The sequence below is a fragment of the Lemur catta genome, chromosome 3 (assembly GCF_020740605.2).
Source record: "Lemur catta isolate mLemCat1 chromosome 3, mLemCat1.pri, whole genome shotgun sequence".
Lineage (NCBI taxonomy): Eukaryota > Metazoa > Chordata > Mammalia > Primates > Lemuridae > Lemur > Lemur catta.
In genome coordinates, this window is record NC_059130.1 from 62,595,044 (window position 1) to 62,616,811 (window position 21,768).

General features: G+C 36.1%; 1 protein-coding gene across 2 annotated transcripts in view; it reads right to left on the reverse strand.

Moving 5' to 3' along the window:
* Nucleotides 1-13,861, reverse strand: part of ADGRL2 (adhesion G protein-coupled receptor L2) — a 188,292-nt gene extending 174,431 nt beyond the window's left edge. For both annotated transcript variants that reach the window (XM_045547671.1, XM_045547679.1), the window contains exon 1: nucleotides 13,737-13,861. The gene's annotated coding sequence lies outside the window, so the exon portion shown is untranslated. The remainder of the gene's footprint in view (nucleotides 1-13,736) is intronic.
* Between the last annotated feature and the right edge of the window lie 7,907 nt (nucleotides 13,862-21,768).

The window sequence follows — 21,768 nt, forward strand, 5'->3', positions numbered from 1 at the left end:
TATTTTTTAACACCTTTGTTAGATTTCAATTTGAGAGAATCTATCAAACAAACAAAAAGAATGCCTTTGAGACATACAAAAGGCAAAAAGAAACTAATATTGTTTATCTATTTTTATAATTAAAATAAAGACAGTTTTTAAATCCTGGGAATAACAAAGCAATTTAAGACATTTATTTTTTCCAATACAGTTATGAAAACATAGATACATAATTCTGCATTCTAGACTCTTCATATACATACATTTTTGAATATTTAGGGTTTATCTTATGTTTTATTAACTTCCATTTAAAATGCTTATTAACATGTTAAAATATTTGACTTTGGTTCAAAGAAGATTATAAAAATACATAAAGCCTTTTTTATAGGAAACTTCCATTTCTATAAAATGTATATTAAAAAGATTATTTTAAATCTATAGTCATAATACCTATTACTGTTTCTTGGAGAAATATTCTTCATAACACATTCTATTCACAATACAGCTTATTTTTTTCAAAAACCAGTCTGCTTAAACAGATGCAGAAATAATACTTACCCATTTACTCTTAAATAACACATATATGAATGAGCAGAGAATGTTATACCATAAATTAACATTCTTTTTATCATTAATTCAACAATATCTGACAAAAATTCCTTATAACTTACAAAGTCTGTCACGGTTATTTTAAACAGAAAAGCGGTTACCGATTAACTTCATTGTCATAAACATCCCCAGTATAATACAATATCAATAATATTTTTATGAGAACAGTAATTTAATCAATTTAATGACATTTTCTTTGCAATGGATTCACATTTTCCTATTTTAAAAATCACTAGGTAGTCTACCTTCAAATTTAAGACAAAACAAGTAGAACTTACCCTAGCTGTGCCTTTCCAATAACCTCACAGAAGTTATGCACTCTGTGACAGTTACTGTGCCTCACATAATTTTCCTGGAATGAATTCTCTAGTAACCCTTACCTCACTGTGAAGGGAGTTGTGGTATTAAAGGGAGAAGGCTAAGGAACTGTAATATCAGATCCCACTTTCCAGTGACTATCATATTAAATACCAAATATGATAAGAAATACCTTTTTATCATATTATTTAAGACAATGACATAAACTTAGCAGTAAAGGATACCTATCAATAATTCCATAGAAAAGCAGCATTGGTATACTTTTGTAAAATATACCACCATAATCCTATTGAAGTATAATTGCTGTGGCTAATATTCTTATCCTGTTATAAAAATGCTCTGCAAAAATGCAGCGCACAATCACTAAGATAATACAGGACCATGCTGAGAGAGCAATACTTATACAAAAGCCTATGCCAGTACCACAAATCTCTTTATATTAAACAAGTTTCCTTAGTTAGAGGATTATTCTGTGTAACGGTAACACTCACACTTTTCACATTAGTAAAGATTAGCTAATAAAATAATAAATCCAAAACAATTTCATTAAGATACTAAGCCTTTTAAAATACAAAATAAATATTTTTGTCATATCATTACTTGGTAAAATAAAGGAAATGAATTATTACATTTCTTTTCAAAGATGCATAAGTGGGTAACTTTTTTTTAAAACACCCAACAAATTCTGAAATAACATTTACTATACCAAAATGTAAAAACAGAAAGACTGCAATTGATTTTTAATAGAATTTAATATATCCTATCATTAAATTTCCTGGCACAGTAAGTGTATGCAGGTAAAGTGAAAAATTTGGCTCACTACGAAAAATCTGAATGCTCCTAAAGGCTCATGGCCCTGATTACCAAAACACCTGAACAAAAAACTCTCAACTATATATGAGTATTCAGCTTGTAATTCCTTAGAAATACAGCTGGCACAGAGTTCACAAACAGAATGCAGGTTTCAGTCAAGTACTGTCCATTTTGCATGCATTCATTTTTTTTCCCCAGTTAGTCAGGAGCTTTCTAAATCATTTAAAATTAGGTCTTACGGGTAGTTTCTTTGAGTATCACTGCACTAATTTGTCCATTATTACAAGTAAAAGTCATTAATCCAAAGCGCTCATTTTTATTTTTAGAGAAGAGCATATGCAACTGATCTAATTTGATCTATTAATTAAATGTAGAGGAGTGTAATTTACTACATTATATTTAGTGATCATTTAGTAATATTTTACAAATTACATAAAAAGCTGGGATCTCTTTTAACAACTATTAGATATTTAACAGGAGACAGTTCTGCGGTCATATTCCCAGAGCTTTAGTCAATCATTTTTAAGAAATTAACATCTCAAGATGAATCTGATATTTTTATTATCTTTCAAGTTATTTTTACTCATTAAGAATAGGTAAAAAGGAACAACTATAATTTGTAAATATAGGAAATAAACAACATGGGGCATTTAGTATATTAAATTTCACTATAATTTGGCTAATCTCAAAATGCTTTACTTAGAACATTTTCTCAAACAAAAAATAAAAATATTCTAAATAAAATATAACTTTCAAAGGGGAAATTGTCAATTTATATAGTGCCTTGATTATTTTATCTCATATAAAAGCTCCCTCTGCAGGTAATAAGAAGGGTTAGCAAAAATATTTGAAATATGTAATGCAGGTCACCATTTTATAGAAATACTACTCTACTATCTAGCATTTTTCCCTCCTCCTCGCCAATTATCTGATTAAAATAACTGCTCTTGAAAATTTGTGGTTCAACATGATTATTCTTGTCTTACATTCTGCTTAAGAAGGCAGCTTGAGCAGGCATAACACACAAACTTTTCACAAAGTCACCCAAGAGCCACTCAAAGTATGTTTCAAGGAAAAGAAAACATTCACTTGCTTACATAGCACCAGCCTAAAATGATAGGCCACCCAAAACAAAGCTGCCATCCCATTCATCTGATTCATCTTCAGAACACAAAGTAAATAATCAAAGGTGGCATTTTAGGATTGATTTACAGTGAAAGATAAAAGATAAATTTTAAATGAATACAGTAACAAATATATTTTCTTCTTATTTTAATTAATTCTATAATTTAAACCTGGAGAGCACTTTTTTTCATGAAAAATCTATTGTCATTAATTCAATACAAAAAAACAAAAAGAAAAACTGATCTGGGTTGCAAAATGCTTTTTACCTTTCTGTAACATTTTTTTCAGAATTTGTTTTAGATCTCTGTTTACACAAGGTCCTCTCTTGCCATATTCCTTTTCCCAGGTATACAGAGATACGATGCATCTCTGCCAAGGGAACCAAAAAGAGAACGTTAAGAACGGTTTAAAAGTCTTGGGGCAATGTATTACCAAAAAATTGTTGCTGGAGAATGTTTGATGTCCTGTCCTTTAAGATTTCTCCCTTTCATCATAACCCACACCACTTTTATGTCATGTAAATTGATTGAAAATTTGAGGCAAATCCAGTTTGACTTACCTATAAATGAACTGGCAGCCTTATAAAAAGTGATTTTTAAAAAACTAAGATTCTTAGTGAAAAAACGAAAATCATAAAAGATAATGGTAACATTCATGCTAAAACATATAGAAATATCATAGAGATACTAGTTATATTTCTTTTTTCCAATGAAACAAGGTAAAGAGGAAAGGAAGCAGCAAATAAGCAGCATTTTTAATGGATTTTTTGCTTAAGGGAAAGGGATTAAATTCTTTGTCACATGTATTTTTTGATTTTTCAGGCTGCAGACCTAGTTTAAAACCAGTAACAATATGAAAAGTGGCTTCCATGCAGGCTATGGGCATCACCATGCCCGCAGCAGAAAATACAAATGGGGGAACATTCCTATTAGTTATTTATCAAGCTATCAAGAGGAAGCCCTTAACCCTGTCTTCCTCATGACAGACAGAACTCTGAAAAGGGCAAAAATAGTTAAATGTCCCTAGTAAAAAGTAAAAATGTCTAGGACATCATAATTGTAGTGTAATTTTTGTTGATGCATATAAAGCAAAATGAAATGATTTAGAATATGCACATCTTTTTAAAATGGAAAACAAGATATATAATATCTTCAGTACATAAATTTCAGTGTATCTTCTGTCATTTAATACATTAAGCCTCCAACAAATTCCATGAAAATATGTACAATTACTAGGATATAAATGCTACAATATTATCAATATTAGTGTTTCCCAAACTGTCTTGCACTTTAACCATAGGAAAGCCAGGAATTCTAAGAACTAAAAAGTACACCATAAGCATCCTGAGATGAAGAAGACAAATGTGAGTGTGTAACCTTAGGAAAGCCAGTAATTGCAAGAACTTAAATACACCATAAGCATCCCGAGATTAAGAACAAAAAGATGAGGAGTGGAGAAAACGTTATATAAGTAATGTGTTCTATAATTTTTAATAAATAACCACAGTAGCAAACACTAAAAAATTGTAGGCTTTTAATGAAGAAGAATAAAGTTTCTGTGTAGCAGGTACCAGTTTAATAAAGAAATAATATTTCCATATAGAAATACTTTGCTTCAAAGTAAAGACACCGGGAAAAATCATTTTCAACACAGTACCTTTTTATGTAAACTGAAGTTGAGAACTGATTAAGAAAATGTAGTTACATAAAACAGAAGTATTGTATCAACTAAAGACTATCTAAAATCTTGTAATGGTTCACCCTTTATATGGAGAATTGCTGTCACAGTACTTATAATTTTAAGAATAAATGATTAAAATTACAACTTACTTTATAAAGAAAACAGAGAATTCTTTTGCTCTCTCTATAAATAGACACTATTTACTATCCCCTACAAGAGAAAATATTAGTCAAAAGCAAGGTCACCTAGCCCACCCCCAGCAACCAAGTGTCATTTTTGACAGTAACTGGGGTTAGATTACTCTGTCATCTAAATACAGAGCAATGATCAGCTTGAGGTGTGGACCGACGTAAAAATACCTACAAAAAGGATGCAAACTGTGGATAGTAAAGCATTTCTCCTGGCAAAGGCAAGAACACCACTGAGAGCAAAACAGATATTAAATAAGTCACTTCATTTTTAAAATCGGTGTGTATGTATTTTCCCAAGAAAGGGGTTAAAGAGCATTATTTAATAACTGAAAGAGCAAGACTAAATCCTTTTTTATTAGGAACCTCATGATGCATTCTTTTTTCACGACTATGATGGTTGAAGATTTTATTATTCATCCAGAAAGGTACAGGCCTTCACCTGTTTTTTGTTCTAACAAATTAATGCATGTTTGAATTGATGCTAAGTCTAAAGTTAACCACCTTTTCAACTTTTCCCATCTTTCATAGCCAAGAACTAATAGCTTTTATCTCCATTTATTTTTTTCTACTATCAGATAAAAAAATTTTGAAAGTTACTTAATGCATCTTAAAACAGAATTAAAATTTGGTCATATTTTTCAGAAAGTTAACTTCTGCTTAACCTGTTCGCTTTTTAACCTTATGTTTCTGTTTTTTATTAAAGTATTAAATCTATCCTAAAAAAAAAAAAATTCTTCCAAAGATTTTTCAGCTTCACATGGGCTTAAGACAACTAATTTCGCCACTGAAATTCAGAGATTAAAGTTTAATCCTCATGTCTGAATTTTAATGTTTATAATGTACTCCTCACAGATTGGAAAAAATCAATGACAAAACCAACAGGGGCCCGTTTTGCTCAGCATACGTTTTCTTGTCAGGTCGTGATTAATGCAGTGCTCTGTAGAGGGAGACATTACATCCGGGCTAAAACAGACCTAAATTTTACCCTCAGGCAGAAATCTGATTTAAACATCTCTATTTAAAGTGACATTTGTCCTCCCTTTTCAACTGGTTTCCCCACAAATTCCAGGAAGTTGACTTCATGACCTAAAAACAGGCGGGTGGCTGTGAGTAGCGGTTGTGCCTGTTCTTGCACTTCGGTAAATCTGGGTGCCAGAATTAATCAAGGTGGTAATAAAACAGGTGCCCAGCTATCTGCTATGATGAATTCCGTGCTACGTTACTGCTATAAGAACTTAAGATTTAGAATTCAATATAATTCTAGAGCGAGTAATAAAAATTTCCAAAATATGTTTCAGTTGCTGATAACAACCTAGTTATTTCTTATGATGGACTAGGTTTCTTTTGACTCATAAAATTACATCTGATATTTCACTAATCTGAAATATCAACTGATCCCAAATTCTAGAAATCTGGAAAAGCAACTACTAAAAACAAACCTTTAAAACAAATGAGAATATGCAAATAGAAATAGTTTTTTATATATCATGCAATAGCTTCCATAAAAACAAAAATGGAAAGCAGAAAGAAAAATATTCATATAACAAAAGTCAACAAGTAAACAAATGTATGCATATTAAAACAGGTGCCAATATCCTTAGACTGTGAAACATGGTAACTTCTGGTATTATTAAGCAATTCAGACACTGCTGGCAAGTTCCTACAAACCAAGGTAATCTAATTTCTGCTGCTTTTCAACCTAAATTGATTTTTTTCTTTTAGCTGTTCTGGTAATTGAACAAATTTATACAACTGTGATGGGATTTTACTTACCACCACACAATGCATAAAATCCTCTATGAAGACAAACTACATTACTTCATAAAACTGCATTTTTGTTGTAATTAAACAAATTGTATTTAAACTTGCTTTCTGCTTCCGAAGCAATCAATAGTATTTTGCTGTAAGCTGCACTTTACTTGCAGATGTTAAGCGCTTAGTTCCTTCATTCAATTTATATTTTTTCTATAGATAATATTTATTTGTCAAATATGGGAAGTTTTTCTTAAAAAATAAGATCTCTAAAAATTCCTGGATAAGAATATATTAAAAAATATCTATAAATTATTGTCCCCATTTAGTCCATTGGAGAAATGACCTTAGAAAAGTTTGTTTTAAGTATTTTTGGTTGATTAGGACCTTCCTTTTCTCATGACACCATAACTCACCTAAAAAAATGACAACTTACATCAAAATAACAACAAGGGATTTTTATACTCAATATTATTAACAAAACCTATATACTAAACTTAAAATACCAAACTGAAGTCCTGAATAAAATTTAGGAATGATACACCCTAGTTATTTCTTTAAAACTTATCACACACTGGGTCAAGAAAGATGTCATTATTTTAGGATTCTAATTTCTTAATTCCAATAATTAACTATTCATCTCTGTGTTAAACCATTTTCTTAAGCTTTTCCTTAAAACGTTAAAAAAATAATCACAACTTGACCAATCAAGAGCATCTTAAGTAGCAAAAAAGATTTTAGAGAATAATCTCCATTTTTCTGAAAGCATCAAGTCTAATTACAATAATCTGAGTGATTAAATACTTTTCAAACATTCAACCTTCAATCACGAATTATATGAAGAGATGAATATTTGGGTGGGGTTATAGAATAATCAGTGTTATATGAGAAAGAAGTTAACTAAGCTATGATTTTAATCTAGGAATAGGAAATAGAAATGTATCTTTCTTGAAAATAGCTACAAAACAGCTATCTGTTTAGGTAACATGAACTAACATTTAAACTATAGAAACTAATATGACCAAAACATTAACAGGATTTCAAGTACTTTTCAGGGCTAGCAGCTAAAGTTGCTATTTTTAATGCTTTATTAAAATCATCAATTTGTGAAGCTTTTAGCTAGGCATTTTTGCAAATAATCTGATGAACTTCTTTTTCTAATTATGCGTTTTATTTCTAAAACATATTACCTTGAAAATAGTTGCACTTTTTTTTTTATATGAACCTTTTCTGCAGAAAAGCAGACAGATGTCAAATGTGAACCTCTCCCTTCAAGACTCAAAAGCAGATACAGTGAAACATTAAGTGGCAAAAGTGCTACAGTCTTTGAAGAAACTTTTTTATATAAATAGCACTTTATATGACACTAAACTCCTCCATTTTCAAAGCTATATTTCATTCTTTATCTAAGTACACCTAATATGTGTTCTTAAGTATCAGCAATTGGGCAAGTGGTATGGATTCTTGTTAAAATGAAAACAGATTTCTTAGGTAGATACAAGTGTGTTTAGTCCATACTTTAGAATAATTTGTAATACTCTCTTTATTCCACACTACACCTGTCAATAAACTGTTATTTGAATACTTATTAACAAAAGTTAAGTCAAATAAATATTTTGATAGAAAATAAAGCAATAACATTTTATTACTATAGTTTGCAGATTTCTATTACCTCTTGACTTCCGAGACATTTCAATCTCAGTTCACATATTCCTATATTAATTAAAATACTTAAATATTATTTTAAATTTTTTAATAAAACACAGAAAGATTTGATAATGATCAAATAAAGAGCTAACCCTAAGTAAACCTTAGTGTTAAAGTTCTCTTCTTGCTTATTTCAAAAAAGGAAACACCCAGAAGCCTGGTGTTAACATTTCTGCTGATTGTGAAAATTGCTGCAATAAAAACTCCAAGTGCTTGTCTTAAATTAAGACTTGTAGTACTGCATGTGAGATCTGTATATTTATATTAGTTTTTATAACATTTGGAAGTTTTGTTGCCTGCTTTGATGTTAGTCCATTAGTAAAGCAGAGAGTCAAAAGCCTGGAAAAAATTATATTTATTGGAAATTCTCAAGTCAAAACTTGAAGTAATTGGTTTGTTCTACCCCACATGATTCAATATTCTGATTTCCCCAACTACCTGCTCCCAGAGCTATCTCCATTTCTAAATTCGTTTTCTGTTGCCAACACATAGTAACCCACAGTGATTGAAAATGGCAGCTGAAGTGCTTCTACAACACATTAATTTTTCTCTAAGTAGTCCAATTTTGTCATCTAAATATTGAAAAATCTTCTTTTCACTGCATTTTACACCTTTAGAGATTTGCTGAACTCAGGATCACGACAATATACAATGAAGAGCAATGTTTTCAAGACAATTTTGAGATTATCACTAATAGCTCTAAAGGATAATGCGTTTTCTTTATAACACTCTGCATTCTAAGCAGACTAGTTAACAGCAACTTAAGTGCAATAATACCAATTACATCAATGTGGGCTTTTTTACCACTAAAGTACTTCTTAGACATGTGAAGGGATCAGATAAATAAACTATCATAAAATGATTTCAGGGTAATGATATACAATTTCAATGGCACTAAAAAACCTCATCTTAATCTGAAAAAAATTATCACCCTATTAAATTAAAGACTAAAAATGTTAGGCAATTAATGCTAGCTTTTCTCCTCTGGAATTGTTATATTAGAATTCATTTTCACTATTAAAATAAAAGCAAAGACTCTGAATGTTAGCAAATAATCCCTCCTCCAATGAAAGGATATCAATGCATGTTCAAAAGCAACCAGCTATCAAAGGTAAAACTATAAAAAATGACTTTATTAATCTCTAAAACCTTCCCTAAAATTCATTTTCATCTTAAAACTAGGTTTTGTAAATTCTAAAGTTAAATAAATGAAACTAATTCTTCCCCCACAGAAGTTCTCCCTTTGCCCAGCTGCTCTCCATAAACTAACCCAAATGACCCAAGTACATGTTCTTACTTGCTCCTTCATTCATGGATATTGAGTTCTTAAAAGAAATTCAAAGAACATCTCTCTCTGCAAATGTAAAAAAGCAAGAGCAAATAAGTTATAAATATTAAGAAAAATAAACCAACTTTAAGCTGAATACTAGTTTACTGTGTTTGGCAAGATATAAAATTTTGAAACAAAACAATATTTAAACAGAATTATCTCTATTTGAATAGTGTACACAAAAACTTGGATCTTTACCACTTAGAAACCTTTTCCAAGCTTACACTTGCAACAGAAGTTGTGTTAATAAAGTTCATTTGAATTTTTAATTTTTTAACATCCTCCACTGACTTTTTCCCCATTTAGCAAGTATATAAAAAAATAGTTTCCTATGTGTAGAAATGAGTCCTTTTATCACAAAATTTCTATTGTTTTACAGACTAATTAAAAACTAATTAAAAGCCTTTCTCATTTTACTAACATAACAAATTTTAATGCTTTAAAAAAGCATTAAATTAGAAGGAAAGGCTTTCTCACTTTCTCTTCCACTGAAGGGACCCCAAAAGACAGGCAACAGTGACTATCACAAAATAAAAGGTCACCTTTTTCTAAGAACAAACCATTTATCAATAGAAAATAATTGTCTTGCCATTTACAAGGGCTCCACAGCAATTGACAATGTTTTTGGCTCACATAATTACAAAACAGTAAAAGTTCAGAAACACAGCCTGAATCCACCTCCCCATTTTTACCCTTTACAATTCTCATTGCCCTTTGGGCCTCCGCTTGGAAGCAAATGGAAGACAGGCTGAAGTTTTCTCAATTGAGCTGAAGCTAAGAAACCTTTGATATGCTAATAGTCCCCTTCAAACGGTAAGAATTCACACTTGCATTAATTCAAACAATTTGTGCAGAATGATGTGAAATGGCACCTCTTTTAGAGGCAAGCAACAAAAGGATAGAATCAGAATGTCTGAAGAAACTAAACAACAGAACATTTGTTCTGTAGTATTCTATCATGCATAAATTTATTGAAGGATGGAGGGAGGGACAACAAAAAGTTCCGTAACACACCTGGACATTAGTAAATTTTCTTACAAAGGGTTTCTCAAGAATTATAAAGACACTAAACTTAAAGTTACGAAGTTACCTTTACCCAGGTCAAAACAGTCCCATCACAAATTGGAATATTGCCACAGACATCGCAAAAAGCTACTCTATTTTTAAAAAATCTGCTATGGACGAATATTGCCTCTTCAATGGCTATCTTTAAAGGTTTGTCTAAGATCAAACCTGATTTATTAAGAGGTATCCCAACAGGTAATTATTTACCAAACAGATGTGACTTTCTCCATTGTGCAACTCGAGGTGAGCAAAGAGCAAACTCGGTGGAGCCCGTTCCAGACATAAACAGGGAAATGAATGAATCAACTACGTCCTTTAAGTCTACGCTTCTGGAAAGGGAAAGAGAATAGAAGCGCACGTATTGTAAAGAATGCAGAAGAAAATCAAATAATTGGGGGCAGGGTGGCGAGGAGAGTGCCTTAGAACCTGGCCTTTGTAACGGGAACCATATGGTTGGTGGCTGCAGCTCAGACGCTCCCAGACTGCTTGGAGAAGCTGCTAAGCAGCCTGACACCTTTCAAGAAACAGGAGGAAAACATTTCCTCGGTCTGAATCTGAGACAACGGAGTTTGCATCGGGAAGAACGGAATGAGGGGGGCCAGGGTAGGGGGAAAAGGACGAGGGGGGAGGAGTCCCTAGAAGATCAGGAAAGGATAAAACAGATACCGTAGGACTTGTCTCTCCAACTATGCTTTTAGAGGACAGAAGACTGATTAAAAAAATAAAAAAAAGTCTCCGCTCGGCGACACTTTGGCACTAAGTAAAGCTTCCAGCGATTTCCCCTAACCCAAATCCCGTAGTTTGGCGAAAGCAGCAAACTTTACTGGTCTCACGCGAAGGAGTCTTGCAAGCGCGGCTCCACACTGCTGGGGCGCTTTGCGCCGTTTGTCTCGCCCTCGCCCCTCTGCCTGCCGGTCGCCCCAGCCAATCAAGGAGCCCAGGCTCGGGTTAGCGCGGGCGGGGGGGTCTCCCCTTTCCTCGAGCTCTTCCCACGCCTTTTTCTTGCCGCTGCTCCCCACCAGGCACCCCCTTCCTACAAACCAGTCTCCCGGAGTCTCCCCGCCCCACAGCCACCCCAGGCACTCACACCCCGTAACTTCTCCCGCAGGCCCAACGCGGCCCGCTGCTGCCCTCTCACTGCGGGCCCGGGAGGCTCTCTGCGCCCCACACCCCCCATGGCCCGCCCGGTCCCCGGCCGCGCCACCCTCCCGCCCCGCAGGGCCGTCCCGGCAGCGGCATCCAGCCGCCCCTAATCGTTGCCAGCCCCAGCGCCGGCCCGACCACATCTGGCTGCGCTTTGCTGTCACCCGCGCCTCTCCACACCATCTAACCACCGACAAGGAGAAACAACAACCCGCAAAAACTCAGCCAAGCCCTCCCCCGCCCCCGTCCACTTCCCCTAAACTCGCTCTCGGCGCTCAGCCTCCCCGCTCCACTTACACCCGGGACCGGTGGCAGGCAGGCGGGCGGGGTACTGGGGTTAGGGGGACACCGCTCCCCTCAGGGCCTCGGGCCCCTACACCCGGGGCAGAGCAGCCCCGCCGAGGGCGCGCCTCACACTCCTCCTCCCCAGCCTGGCAGTGGAAGGACGTGCGGCACCTTCCGACCCCAAGCTTTTAAGAAACCAAAAAAATGCGTGGTTATGGCAGCGCCATCCTACCCCCCTTCCCAGCGTCCCCAGCAGCTCGACTAATGCCTCGAGAGCGCTACGGGAGCTCCACGAGCGGAGGAGCCGCAGGCTGGACCGGACTCAGAGTTCTGCGTATCGATTTCGGAGCGGAGGCGGCTGGGGAGCGGGAGGGGGCGAGCGCGGGTCTCCCCCCTTGCCCGGCCGAACACAAACAAACAGCCGAGCCCCAACTAACCCGAGGCTCCCTCCACCTTCAGCATATACCCCCGGGCAGGAGGCGCAAAGCAAACAGGTCTCCGAGGCGGGGCACAGAGGCACATTGTTCGCTCCTGCGGCTCTTACCTCCGTCTGCGAGCGCGCCCCGGGGGAGGGCCGTCTGGCGCGGGGACCGCGCGGGGAGGCACAGAGAGCAGCGGTGACCCGAGCAAGGGAGCACCGAGACGGGCCGCGAGCGGGTCGTCGGCCGCCGAGTCCGCGCGGGAGGCAGCGCCGCGGCTCTCCGGCCGGACACGGCGCCGCGGCTCGGCGCGTCCTCCTGCTCGGCCGCCGCCGCCGCCTGCAGCCAAGCAGCCAGCGCCGGGCGGCTCCTGGGGTTAAGTCAACATTTTCCCGCAGTTTCCCACACGCCGCTCCGCGAGAGAGGTCTTTTACGCACACGCACACACCCCCAGAGCGCACGCTCCCTTAGAAAAACAATTCGGGAACCGGAGCGAAAGGGGTGGTGGAGGCAAAAGCTCGACAGAGGTGCGCAGACTTGGGAGTCCCCTCCAGGCGGCGGCCGCGGGAGGGGCGGGCGTGCAGGCGCCGGCGGCGCGAGGCCGGCGCAGTTTGTCGGGGGAAGCCCCTCAGCCCGCAGTTCGCGCCGGCCGGACTCGCATCGCTTGCGGCGGCCCGGCGGCCCGGGGCGGGAGGCGGCGGCGGCCCCTCCTCACATCTCGGATCTCCCGGCCGAGGCTGAGCGGTGGCCGCTGCCCCACGAGAGGCTGCAGGCAAGGACTCGGGCTCGGGGAAGCGGGGAGGAGCAGGGAAGAGCCACGCCACGCACAGCAACGGAGGGGAGATGCCCCCCAACAATCCCAAGGAATTCTCCGGTAAGCTCCCGATTTCGCTCCAGCACCTCTGCGTGTGTGTGAGCGGAGAGAGAGTGAGAGAGAGGGAGAGAGGGAGAGAGAGAGGGAAAGAGACGGGGGAGTGCGAAGTCCTGACACAGACTCTCGGCGAGGTCTGAACTGGAGTCACCTCCAGCCTTCTCCAGCCTCCTCCTCCTCCTCCCCCCAAATCCCCACCTACCCCCCCAAGTTGGGCTAATCATATAAACATATTAGCGTGTACAGGGAAGGACAAATCTCTCCCTCCTGATTTTTCCAGCAAGGGGTTCTGGCAAACTCAAAAGAAGATTACAGGCAGCTAAGTACAAAACGTGGAGCAGATAATCTATAACTCATTGCCGCCCAATGGCCATTTTCCACTCCATTTGAGCAGCTGCGGCGACGGTGCACCCGAACGGCGGGGAGGAGGGACGAAAGGGGACACTTACGGGCTCCAGCCGCTGGGGTGGCTGTGGCGGTGGCCAAGCAGCCGCCGGAGGACAGGCCAGCCCCGGCTCCGCCGGCGGGGCGGCCACAGGGCTGTCCGGGCGCGGCGGCGGCGAGGGACGCGCGCACGGCCGTGGAACGCGCCCCGGAGGCGGCCTGCGCTAGCTCGCGCCCCTCCTCTCCCCTCCCCCGCCAGCCTGCTCCCGCCCCCACCCCGCCCCCACCCCCAGGTCCTGGGGCTCCGCATCCAGCACCCCCAACACCCATGCAACCCGTGCCTCCACCCCACCCCCAAACTCCACTCACTGCGCGCTCGGTCCTCCGCGCGCTTCGCCGGCGCGCGCTCTCCATCCTGTCCACACACACGCACTTTAAAAACATTTATTTTATTTCTGGAACGGGGTGAAGGGTATTCGGCAGAGCGCGGCGCTCCAGCCTCGGAGGCTGGGCGCAGGGGGCTGGCCGGCGGTCGGAGCCCCCCTCCCCTCTAGGCCCAGGAGCTTTCTCCTGGCCTGGACTTCGGAGAGGCGCACAGGATGCGTCTTTTACCCACCCCGTCTCCAGGTTTTCTCTTTTCTCCACGCACCGAGCCAGAGGCCCCGAAACTTTTAGTTTCCGCAGCCCTCCTTTTGTGTAACTGCTTAGAGGAGAAAGAACGTCTGCTCGCCGCGGCTGCCTCCGTCCGGCTGCGGCGCGCGGGGGACGCTCCAGGGTTAATGCGTCTTTGATACCTGAGATTTCCGGCGCGCTTGTTAATGAAAGTTACATTTTTTTTAAATTGCGATGACTTTTTCTTTGTAGTTACGTAGAACTAGCTAAACTTTGACTTTATTGACTATATTTCACAAGAGCGTTTTGTTTGTTTTTGATTAAACTCACCAGGATAAGCAAAGGAAGGAAAGGCGACTACAAGGCTCTTTACTCGCCAGTACATTCGTAGTGCTGTTAGGTCTGTTTCCTTCATTTCCTTACATTGAAACTGCTTTTGCTCTTGTCCTCTGAACACACTTCCTTGCCCCTCTCTTGTCAGCAAACAGCTAGGCAGAGCCAAGGATGGACCTCAACTGAAGGGAACAGACCACGACAGGGCAAATCACGCAGGAAAAACGTTTAAAAGCCAGTTGTGTCCTCTGCAAACGAGAAGAATCAAACATGGATTTTTTTTTTTGATTACAAAATTTCTGACTTGAAATAACTAAGTTTTCAGATGTATTTGTAAACCACTGATTTTGCTGATGAATGCAGCCATCAATTAAAGAAGCATATTTGCCTTGGTTTTCCAAAAAAAAAAAAAACTATTCCCCAAGATTTAAAACCTTTAGAAAATAGGATGAAACTTGAGCTTGTTTGCTTTCAGAAACAATATGTACTATTTGTTGCTGTGGGTATATTGCAGTCATCATACTCCAGAAATCATTCCAAACAATGTTATTAAAATGTCAACAGCAGATTGTCCAAAAGACATGAAGAATCTAAATACCTATCAGTATTTTGTCAAAAAGCCAGGTATTTGTTGTACTAAAGTAAATCCAACTATTGGTCAAGTCTGTTCTTGACTCGTAGGAAATCATAAGTGTGCATATGTCCAAATAGCATGCTCTTTTGGTCGATTCATTATAATTCTCAGATTAAAACAAGAATCCTTGATGATCCAATTTCTTCTACTTGATATATTGATGTTTTAATATTCTCAACGTTTCAAAAGACAAAAGGAACAACTTAGAGCATTTGTGCTTTAAACTACATACACATTTTCACTTGACATTTCTTAGATAACATAATTCAAATATTATCCATGCAGGATGTAAACTAGTCCGGAAAAAAATACACTTATGCAGAGCTGGTATGAAACATTATAATGTACCTAAGTTTTTACATCTGTCAAAATTTATACATACAACAGATCTACCTTGGAAAATTAAATCAGGCTACTTAGGGTAGTTGAAAAGAAGACAGAATTATATAATTCTCAGACCTCAGAGGTTATTTATGTCATGGTCCCCTTTGAAATTTAAAATTATTTCATTCAGTACTGTAAAACACAATTATGTCAAACTAATAATAATTTGCCGAAAATTTACTGAAAAATTTTAGCCCTTTCTTTTGTTCATCTTTGAAACTTTTCACTCATCTGGGCATGATTCACAAGAAGCCCCAATGAGTGTGTATCAGTCTAATCCTATCTTCTTTTGGGAAGCAAAACAGGCTGAAATTTTATTTAGTGAGCTTACTAAGTAATCAATAGACATTTTTGCCTGAATTAAGCTGGCCATATGTTGGCTGATTTATTTATTTTTAACTCTCTTAGAAAGAATCTCTGGAAAAATCCACTGTCTAAATACATTTCATAGATCTGACATTCTTTGATGCTCAGGACATAAGTGAATCACTCTCCACTATGTTCTTAAAGAGACTACCTCACAAAAAGTGGAGGATGCTTGGAAGGGGGAAGAACTTATCAAAGGTGAGTTGAAATTATAGGGAGTGGAAAATGTCCAATACATGTTTTCAATCTTAATTCAATAGGATGTGTATTACACGGAGTTCAAGGGGTCGACACTTTTTTCCTGAAAATATAATAAGCTTCCTATGTTTTTTAAATTAAATCTAAAAGTAATCCTTCTCTAAGATAATGTTTTAAATATTAAAACTTTATTTAATTCTTTCTTTGCTCTTTAGACATAATACTTCAACCTTCTTTGTATATCCACAAGGAAGAATTGAAACAGAACGTTCAATTGCATTGATATATTCAAGATTAAGCTGTTAGCCACAAACCTGCCATTTCAAAGGAATGCTTAAATGACACAGATCATAGAGTATATCCACATCCAGAAAACATAATTTACTTGACACTCCATGACAATTCAAAACATAATTTATAACAATACAGGTGTTATGGTAGGGGAAAAAATGAAATGAGAAGCTTAATAATGTCTGCAGATGTGAGCAAGGGGAGTTGGGGTATGTTATCCATTCCGTGCAATCCACTCAATTTAACTACTCAATCTATATTATTATTTAAGTAATGGCAAAATCATTGACTTATTCATAATACTTGCTAATTGTTTTTTTTAAATAAATACTACAAAGGACAAAGGAAACACCCATTTCCATTTGCTTTATGTTAAATCAACATCTAACCACTCATGGTGATTTCATTCAAAGAAAACAGAAGGAACTCATTAGCTTATGTGGTTAGAGAGATTGATGGGCTTCAAACATTTTAACCATACATGTTTTTTCCAACTGTAGAAACTCATGTTTTTAATTTAAGCAACTTTAAGAAACTAAAGATTATTTTATTCAATTGGTTCATGTATTTCTGATACAGAAATTATGGTAATTTTTAAAACTACCATCCAAGTATCTTTGTTTAGAGGGAAGTGAATAACACTTAAAGTATAGGAATGAATAACAATAGTTTAAGTAACAAATTGAAGAATCTGAAGAAGTATAAAAATGAACATAGTTGCAAATATGAGTGTAAAGCCAATAGAGCAATGGTAGTAGCTTCTTCACTGCTCCACTCTGGAAAATTTGGATATAGATAAGACAATTCTAAAAGGAGGCACATGGGTTGTGGGAAGATACAGAGACTTGGCAGTTGGCCAAAATCTGCCATGAAGTTTGTGCTACACCACTATTGAGAACTATCAAGGAGGGAAGGTTATATCTATGACAGAGAGCATACTTTTGCCTGTGATTAGAGCTTATGAAAGTTCTTTAAAAAAAAAAAGAAATAAACAAAAAACATGTAAAACTACTCTAGTTTCTATTTTAATTTAGAAATAGAAATAAAATAAGCTAGATTATGTCCTGAACCAAATTCAGTTCCGTTTTCTTCATTGTTACCTTTTGATGATGCTTGGTGCTGAAACTAGATTTCCCTACTCCAGAAAATAAACTGTTTTAAAGCTCTAGAGCAGATCAAAGCAATATGTGAATACCAAACTTAACTAGAACTGGTTGAAAGTTGCTAGCTTTGTTTTTCATTTTTGCTTTGCCAAGCATGTAGGCTGAAAAGAAATCAAAACTCATTTTCCATGAGAGCAGAAACATATGAAAGCATTTGGCAAAGGCAATAAGTTTTTAACTATTCTCCCAGCTCTCTAGGCTTAGTAAATTTTGTCCAAGGCCAGACCCTATCCAAAATGTAGAGATGCAGTCTCCAAAAGTAATGACAGTCTAAAGTATAATATAAATAATGATTATGATATATGGTGTTTAATGATAGTATTTAGAGGTATATAATCACATATGTTATTAATACCTATCATTTGGTAATTAATACTTAAAAAAAATCTACCAGTACAACTGGTAGCATGACTCTGTGCACTTCAAGTGTTTATATATGCATAACTATATAAGGGATTATAAAATTTTTATACCAATGCTACTATGATACTCAAAAGTAAGCAATTTTTTGAAAAAAATCAGCCATAATCATTGTTCCACTGAGTCTTAAAGAACTCAGAGTTAGTTTTTCTTTCCCATAGATTGTTCCTATAATGTTCATCAATCTTGTACCTTGATAATTTTCTATAATTGGGTCTTACAGATCTATCGATGCTTCTGTCAAACCAAGAAATGTAACCATAAGAACATTCATTTTATACAAAGTTGTCTGTAACTTCTTATAATAATTATTTTGTTCATCATAAATACTCATAATCAAATATTTTCTTATTTGAAAGTGTGTTGTTTAAAAATAGGCCTCCTGATCATCTTTTAATGTATGCAAACCTCCACCACTGTAAACGATGAAAATGAAATGTCTTTAAACTTTCTTTAAAATTATTGAAGTTAAACTAAGAGTAAGCTAAAATTACAAGTCTTTGTTTGAATGGTCAGTTCTTGGTAAATCATCATGCATTGCTTAGGTGCAGAACAAAAGCAAAGAGATGGTTAATAGTGGAGGCCACTCTATTTAAACTAAACCCTTAAAGATAACCCATTAGCACTTTCACAGAATAATCCAAATTGAATTTTTAGTGCTCTGGAAATATGACTTTGATTATTCATGTCATAGTTCATTGTAGTATGTAAAACTTGCTAAAGGCTTTTAAGAGTCGGGAAACAAACTCTAAATGCCCTCTTTGCATTTTAGAATGTGAGTCAAAGATACAAAATTATATAACACTTCTGATGTTTTCATATTAGAAGGCCTTAAAATTTTCATAATTATACAGCATTAAATAATAATTATAATATATGATCTTAGTATTTTTTAACCATAAAACTTGTTTAATGTTTGAAAATATTTTATAATTTAAAATTGTATAACATGAGATGTGTGACCTTGAGTTTGGTTTATTCTTCTGATTATATAAATTAGTGGTTACTAACATTATTTATTTTGTTTTCTAATTAATATAACTGATTTTTTACTCCACTTTGCTGCTTTATTTTTAAAAGGCCTTTATTTGTTTGTTTTAGTAAAAATAAATTTTTCCAGGCATGTGGAAACTAGAACAGCAATTTGAATAGTAAAATGCTGTCTTTTAAACCTAACTTTCATCACGTAGTCCTAATAAGATAATAGAATGTTTCTATCTCTACTTTCAAGAATAGTTTAAATCTTTATAGTTCAGTTTTCAACTTATTGCATCTCTTTAAAATGCATTCTTAAGGTCACTATGAAATCGATCACTTAGGTCCCAGACCAAACAATGATGTAATAGGCATATGCTTTTGTGATAAGTAAAAGTGCATTAGAAAAGAATCAGTTTTCTTTAAAATTAGCATCCAAATTTAGAATCATATTAAAATGTCATTTATATCACAAAGGAGTACTGAAATGACTTATTAATAATGTTTTATTGAGTAATATTTAATGATAAATTTGGAAGAAATTTTTGTTTTAGGTCAAACATGAAAACTCATAGATAACCTATCCAGCTATTGTATATTAAAAAGATGTTGGTGAACCATCACTTGGATAATATATTCTTTGAATGCTTTTGTTTTAGTGATGGAACTGTTTTTCACTGAACTGTCCACACTCTCAGCCAATTGTCCTAGTTACCAAAATCAATATCTACAGTATTACTAAAGAGGATTATTAGTGCATCAAAAGAAAGCCCCCTTTCATTATGGGGATGTAATTTATGACACCAACTTAATTAGTACTATGTCCTTAACTATCTGAATTAAAGGCCCAAATTCAAATTACATATTTTTAATTGTTCAGACAATGTAGAATACACTGCAAAAAAAAACTAATTTCCTGTTTATTATCTGATGATAATTGAAACACAATAATTCATTATAATACTGGGTTACTGTTATATGTGAAGTAGCATGTTTCAAAGAAAGAAGTGATGGATATAACATGAAAAAAATATTTATAGTTAAACTAATATTAGAGGAAAGTTGAGTACAAATGCTGGCTATAAAATGTAAATGTTCAAAGAACCCAAGAATGTGAATTATTTTTAAATAATATGAATCCCAAGAAGACTATCATTTATCATTTAAAAATAAATTCATGGGTAATCAAATAAGGAATATGAAAAATATTTAAAAGAATGAATTTTGACAGTTTCATATAATTACTCAATATTTACTTTCTCTCCAATGCCCTATTGCAAAGTGATTTTAAATTTGATATACATATTACATATATATAAATCAAAATATTTTATGCAGGTGTAGATTTGAGATGATAATGCTGGCTTGTTTGCCTATATTGAATATTTCTATACAGGAGGAAGTGGTGTAATGTCAAAAATAGATACTCTATTGAATATTTAGAAAACTATCTTTAACTACTTAAGTATATTTACAGCTTATCAAAATTTAGAAATAAAATATTACACCCTATAACTGAGGGAAGTCTATGTTTGCCTGAATTTTCCAGTTAATGAAAGAAGTGTTTAAATACTCTGTAGTTAGATTATTAACTTCTACAAAACTGAAACAGATGTGTGTCTTAATATGCCATTAAATTTATGATTTACATAGAACCCTTACATAGAGCTGAGCAGAGGCCAATGATTCTAATTTGCTCTAGATTTACAATAACCTGATCTGGTTTTTGTAAGTACTGAAACACTTTAAACAAAATTAGAAAGCAGTTGTGCTTTGTGTGATTAAAGATGCAATTCCCTTTGGGGTAATGAGAAAAGTTAGAACATGTTTCTTTCTTTATGGATGTTTCTATTATAAACAAGAGTGCTATACATTATATATTTTTGTTACTATGATTTCCTTGTTTTTAATTATAAAATAAACCAATTGAATTTCAGTGGAGTCTAAAATTGAAACTATGCCAAAATTTAACTGAAGAATGTGTACTGAGCCTTATAAAAATCCTGAAAATTTTTCCCAGGGTCTTAAGGTCTTGTTATCCAAATACTAGTTCACCATAATTTTCTAGAGCAAAACATCTTTCTGATTAAGACCTATGTAGCAAAAAGACTTTAGCACTGAATAAGTTTCAGACCTAGAAAATGACATGAATAAAGTTGTTCAAGAGTAATGATTACTGGATTCATATAAATTCCAAATAGAAAAAAATTAATTTGTCTCATTACACAATAACATTTACAGCACTGTTATTTAAACCTTTTACTTTTCTTGGTGAATTATAATACATCAGCCCCTAAAAATCAAATCTATAAGAATCTATAAGAATACTTTATTTTAAATACTGCGACTACTATTTCCTTAAAAATCAGTCAGAAAATGTTGATATAAATATCATTGTAAGCATATATGTATATATTTATGTATATAGAAAATAAGTACATGCAAAAGTATTAATTCATTAAAAGTTTATCTCTCATAAAACCTTTATTAGCCCTTGAAGTCTTTGCCACTTCATATAAAATGATTTATCTTTGGAATAACAAGGTTCCATTAATCTGTTTGACAAAGGAATTTTTAAATCATTTAAATAATTTATTTGAATGAATTATTTAAATTCTGTAAAAAATATATATGCACATGTATATGTATATATCCGTGTCTATATATTTGTGTTCTGGCACAATCTCACATAAAAATACAAAATAGAATTCAGAATACATT